This window comes from Psammomys obesus, unplaced genomic scaffold (assembly GCF_907164565.1).
Source record: "Psammomys obesus unplaced genomic scaffold, mPsaObe1.curated_primary_1811, whole genome shotgun sequence".
Lineage (NCBI taxonomy): Eukaryota > Metazoa > Chordata > Mammalia > Rodentia > Muridae > Psammomys > Psammomys obesus.
Genome location: NW_026585580.1, coordinates 9588465 through 9595088, shown reverse-complemented (window position 1 = coordinate 9595088; position 6624 = coordinate 9588465).

Sequence of the window (6624 nt, the reverse complement as noted above, 5' to 3'; positions counted from 1 at the left end):
GGACAATTCTGAAATTACTCTGATGTATTTCTGTTCTTTTATGACCTCTTTAATGGACTCTGCACTCAACTTCTACCTTCATTTAACCTATTCTTATTTCTCTTTTAAAATGCTAAAACCACATGGATTATAATGCCCTCAGAATGTGACACTATAAATTTGTTCCTTAAATTTTAGCAATGCCTTTTTCATTTTGATCCCATCCAGGAAGTAGACCTGTGTCTTGGATTGGCATGCTGGTTATTGTTTATTCAGAGAGCTGATTTCATGTGTCAAATATTTTTAGTTATCATAAAATTCTGATATGGGAGTTTTCTTCATTCATGTGTATGTTATCTGTTTTGAAAAGGAAAAATATTTTTATTTATTTTTTTGGAAAATTATTTTAAATATACATAAATACAAATGGAAAAGCTGAGTATAATTCTTCAAACATTTACCTTAACAATAAGCCTAGTATGACTGATTGATATACACTGGTCAGATTTGTTTAAAATGAGATATATATTTTAAATATCATAGTTTTAAATACTTTAATCAAATTGTATGATAACATGCAAATACAGCATATTTAGGGGAAAATGATCAGAAAAGTGCATTTATTCTGATGTTAAAATTTTACTTACCTGCATCCATAAATGTTTGGCAATCTTGGCAAATAATACACTAGTTTTGCTACCTGCAAAAATTAGTTTTTATATGGAAATAGCCTCATCTTCTTTTTCTTAGCCATAACATTTTTTCCTAATATTTGAGATTACTTTTAAAATATCATAGCTTGACTGACATGTATTCTGTCATCTCACTATGAATGTAGTGTACTCATAGTTTGATATATACATGAAAAATGTTGTTCCATAATCCTAATATATTTCTATATTATTAATTTTGTTAATTTATTATTTCTCTTATAATTAATATTTATTGTTACATAGGTGTAAATGTTATTTACAATCAAAATTTCAGACAATTATTAGGCAGTTTCTATTGACGTTCAAAATATTAATTGCCATGACATAACAACTACACTTAGAAATATACACTTTGAGATAAAAGCATCAGTATAGTAAATGTGCCTATGAAGTAGTTCACAAAAGATGTGGGCTATTATTTTTAAAAGAAATCCTGAAAGTTACCTAATATATCAAAATTATAATAATTATAATTCTTTTAAAATCATAATCTATATTTAAAAATCATCATTTAATAACATACATCATGCTTTGTGTTCATTTTACTAAAAAGTGAGGGGCTTTGCCAATAGATAAGTACAATACATGCAGCATATACACTTTGTGATCTGAATGAAAGGTAAAGAGGCCCTGTGTCAAAAAACAATGTAACTGTTTTTAAAAGTCAGATTAAGATAAAACCTAACATATTTACTTCTGTATTAATCAATAAATATTTTAATGTAAAAATGCATAGTATGTCATGACGTTTCATCCTTTGGAGTTTCCTTTGCATTAATTTCTTATTCTTATTTGATACTATTCTTTATTACTGTTCAAACCATTGCTAAACTTTCTTATTGACTAGAGGAACATGATTATGTACAAATAAGTATTTTTATTACTTTGAGAGTAGAGATTATTTCTCTCATTATTTGCCACTACTTTTACCTAAACTTCACCTATTAAGTATATTTAACAACAAACAATTAAGATGTTTATTAAGGTGAAATAATTGATAATCACTCTTGGAATGCAGTCCAACTTTCTGATTAGGATGCTTTGATGCAGTCCTTAATATCAGACTTCTTTTTTAATTTTTATTTTTTATATTAATTACATTTTATTTACTTTGTATCCCAGCTGTAGCTTCTCCCTCAATCTGTCCCAATCCCACCCTCCCTCCCACATCTCCTCCCATGCCGCTCCCCCAGTCCACTGATAGGGGAGATCCTCCTCTCCTTCCATCTTACCCTAGTCTATCAGGTCTCATCAAGACTGGCTGCATTGTCCTCCTCTGTGGGCTGATAAGGCTGCTTCCTGTTCACAGGTAGGTGATCAAAGAGCCAGCTACTGAGTTCATGAGTATGTTTCACCCAAATTCACATGTTGGAAATTGTACCTTCAATATCTATATACTATATTTCTATAGTTTCTTTAATGAGGTAAGATTAAAAAGAATAATACTTAAGTCATTGACTGAAAAGGAAAAAATGTCATATCTCTGTGTCTCTATCTTTCTTATATACATGTCTCTCTGTCTCTCCATCTGTCTCTGTTTGTTACTGTGTCACTGTCTCTTTCTCTCTGTGTCTCTCTCTCTTTGTCTCTCTCTCTATCTTTCACTCAGATACACACACACACTCATACACTCACACTCATGCTGACACAGAGGACGACCATGTCAGGATACAATGAGAACTTCCATTGTTTCCTAGTCTGTAGAGTTATTACAGCATCTCAGGGTTATGGATACATGGCTTACTATAAACAATGTGGGATACTATACTTCATTCGTTTTAAAATAAAAGGAAGGAACAGCACAAAAGGCTCAAATACATGGAAAATTTGACCCAATTATTGATGAAATAAGAGTTGCCCACTATTTGTGGTTTCTAGGCTAGCCTATGGGGTATTTTCTTAATGACCGCAATAATAAAAAACAACATCTTCAAGAATCTCAATTGTTGTCATAAATAGGTAGAGGATAAATCAATAGATAGATGACAGATAGATAGATGAAGGTAATAATAGACAACTTTTACGAGCAGCAATGTATTTCCTATTTTCCTCCAAGAGCATTACACCTAAGCTCAGAAAAAGCTGTGACTGAATGGCAACATTGCAGAAGAGATGCACTATGCTGCTTCTTTAAGATGGAAACTGTGGGGCTGCATGGAGCCCTTGCTCCTCCTCTGGAGCTCCTGAGATCAGTTTCCAGCACCCACATGGTGGTTCTCAACCATCTACAACTCCATTTCCAGTGTACCTGATGCCCTCTTTTGGCTTCTTCAGGCACTAGGCACAGACATGATGCACATATATTAATGCAAGCACTCACATACACAGATAAAATAAAAATAATTAAATATGTTATTTAAAAAAATGAAAACTGCCCTCATTACTTATGTTTACAGTTTATTTTATTATAGGGAAAATATATACATGGACTAAGAAATTTCTTAGGTCTTACATCTATGACATTACCCAAGTAAGCATAGAATTAGTTATATAATGACATTGCTTCTATATATATCCATATCTGTGTAATTCTGTACATATCACAAGCATATGTTTAAGGCAGTGGTACAAATATTTTCTTTATGGCATCTTTCAGAAGACATGTTAGGAACAGATATATCGATCTAGGTATCAAGCACAACCAGTTTCTTCGGATAACTCAAGCTCCAGTCTTAGCATTTAGTGAAACTGCAGAGGAAAATATCCCCTGGTTATTTTTTGACAAGAATATTTTCAATTTTTTTTTTAGAAACCACTTTTAATTTTCCACTGTCGTTATTGTTCATTTTTTTGTAAATGCATAAACATTACAGGTATTATTATCAGCATAAGCAATACCTGCGTTATGATATGTAAACTTATATTCACTCGCGGCTAGCGCGGAAGGTAACTGAGGTTACATGGCTCTGTGTTATGGACAACAAATGTAAACAGAAGCTGCACTGCCCCTGGACCCATCACTCAACAGTGGTCCTTTGAGTTAACAGCTGATTGTCTCCCTCCAGCCTCAGTCATGAACATTTACCTGTGAGAAACTCACAACTCAATATCCCAGCTCCTATTTCAAGTGACTTTACACGCATTGCTCCTTGCCTCCGGAATCTTTTCTTCTTTTGCAGCAACAACAACAACAACAACAAAAAAGACCTGGGAAATGCTAACATTTTCTTCTTGAGAGTCACCCTTATTTCACCAACTTTTTCATGGTTCAACATAAGTTTTTTTTTTTTTACTCAAATAAAATTAATTAAATTTGCTTCCCTATATTTGAAGATGTTCTCCTTGCAAAGCTCTCACTGCATCATTTTCATGTCCATCTTGCCCTGAAGATGTAATGGAAGCTCACCCATCAGCAGCTGCATCCTTTCTAGCAGTGGGGTAAATTAAGGAGACAATGTCTCACTATAGTGTCTCTGCATTTGTTTAGGTGTAAGAGTTTACATATTTGTGTCTGAAAATACCCTATTGTTTAGAAGAGGTCTATTTACTTTGCTGGATATTTTTAAATATATCATTATTGATTATCTTCAAATCTTTACTTTAATTAGGTGTATGTCTATTTATGTAATATATTAGTGTATATATATATATATATATATATATATTAATAAATTGCCATGTGCTATTTAAGCTTACTGAGAACTGGTTGTGGAATCAAGGTATGCCTTCCCCATTTCAGACCCAAATGTGTTTTCCTAGTGTCCTCCAAAACTCTGGTCTGGAGTGAGCTGGCCCCCTGTCCTTGTCACAAGTTAAAAGGAGAACAACAAAATTACCTTGCTCTTGAGAACAAAAGAATAAATTCTTCTAATAAAAATTCTGTGCCCTGGAGAACAGCTGTGAGGCAAATAAAACCCAGCACTATGTGTCGCCTTCCTAAAACCTACGGCTCGCATAGTATGTATCCCATAATATAAAACATGTCCGTGGTGGGAAAAGCAGATTGGACAGCTCACTAAAGCTGTGATGTTATAGCTAGAAATGTCTTTACTGATCTGGGTGCTCTTGTTGGATGGTGTAAGTGCCTAATCCGATGTTCTGCTCATCTATCTACTCCTTGCCATCTTGTTTCTTTACTCTTACTTGATTTATACTTAATAAATCACTCAATGTAATTGAAAATATGGCTATTATGAATTATTATCCATATACAAAAATGTATTTTTTGAATACTGGAGACTGAACCTATGTAGGCCTCATGGATGCTAGCCAAGTATGCTGAGCTACATTCCCTATCCTCTCCTACTTGTTTCCATTTTGAGATAGTCTAAGTTGCCCAATCTGTGCTTGAAATATGTATCCCAGGCAGGCTTTGAAATTGTGATCTACCTCCAATAGCCTTCCAATAAGCCAAATCTTAAAACTGTTTAAATCTACTCTAAACTATCAACCACAATTGGCTGCCAATACTAAAACCATCCATTATTTCAACAAACATTTATGAATCACTAAATATAAACTTCAAATATCAAATTTTAATGGCTATTAAGAATTTAGTTATTTAAATGGTCTCATGTGTATATGGATATAGATGGTGATAATATCCATCATCAAAGCCTGGGGCTTTCAGCATTAAATATTAGCTTAATCATGAAGCACTGATTAAATAATTAAACATTTAGTAACTAATTAAAATCCATGGCTTTAGTTTTTATTATAAGCCATTCTTGCATGCATAGCTTAATGTTGGCTGAAGTCCATATATGAACATGTTGTTTGCCAGAATCCTTACAAATTTGGTTTGCGAGTAAATTTCGGTGTGCACCAGTATGCCTCATGTATTAGGGCATATCACCTAAGAGAGTACAACCTATTTTCTATTTTTATTCTTCACATAAATATACAATATAAACCTAGTAGCAAAAGATTAAATATTTGTTCTTCCACAAGTTTTCTAGTTTTGAAAGTTGACACTTATTTATTCATAGATTAGTTAATGATAATATTTCTTTTTAAAAAACAGATTTTATTGAAAGGTTTGATATACGAGAGTCAGAACCATGGATATGTCCTCAGGCTGGCTCTCAGTGTTGGAACAATACAGCTAAAGATGGAATTGTTGTTTTCCATGTAATGGAAGTCTCAGATACGTCACTTTTCTTTGCACCTACGACTACCTGTATTTTCCTACATCTACTAGTATTAAACACAAACTAGGGTCAGATGGAAGGGGAGGAGGGCCTCCCCTATCAGTGGACTTAGTGAGGGACATAGGGGAAGAAGAGGGAGGGAGGATGGGATTGGGAGGACATGAAGGAGGGAGCTACAGCTGGGGTACAAAGTGAATAAACTGTAATTAATATAAAAATAAATAATAAAAAACACAAAACAGAAGGTCTGCAAGTATACAATGGGGAGCATACCTGCTTCCTGTTTCACTCCCAGCTTCCTTAGTACCAAATGCAGAAACATTTGTCCTAGCAGGACCGCATGAACTTCTTGAGATGTCTTATCATGAACTATTCTCAGGCCAACCCAGCAACAGCCTGGCCTCTTCCCAGAGGACAGATGCACCAATAAGTCACAGTTTGTCCTGCAAGTTGTTTCAACATCTGCAACATAGATAATGACCTGCCTTTTGTAGCACAGGCATTTTGCATCCAGATTATTCAATAGATTTCTCTTTTCCTATATATGTTTAAATTTTATTTTGGTCCTTTCTTAAGCAAGTCCTTTTTTATTACTTTTCAGAGATATGTTCGCCACCATTAACTTCAGTCAGGTTACTTATCACACGTAACACAGAAGATACACATTTCATGTATCATGTCTGTAAGAATATGTAGACAATTAGACAGTTGTACTGTCTGGCTTAAATGGCTGTATAATATATTATAGTATTTATTGTACAGTTATATTTATAATACTTATGACCCAAATCAGCACTAGAATATTAACTTTATAGATTGCTATTTACTTATGTTTTACTATA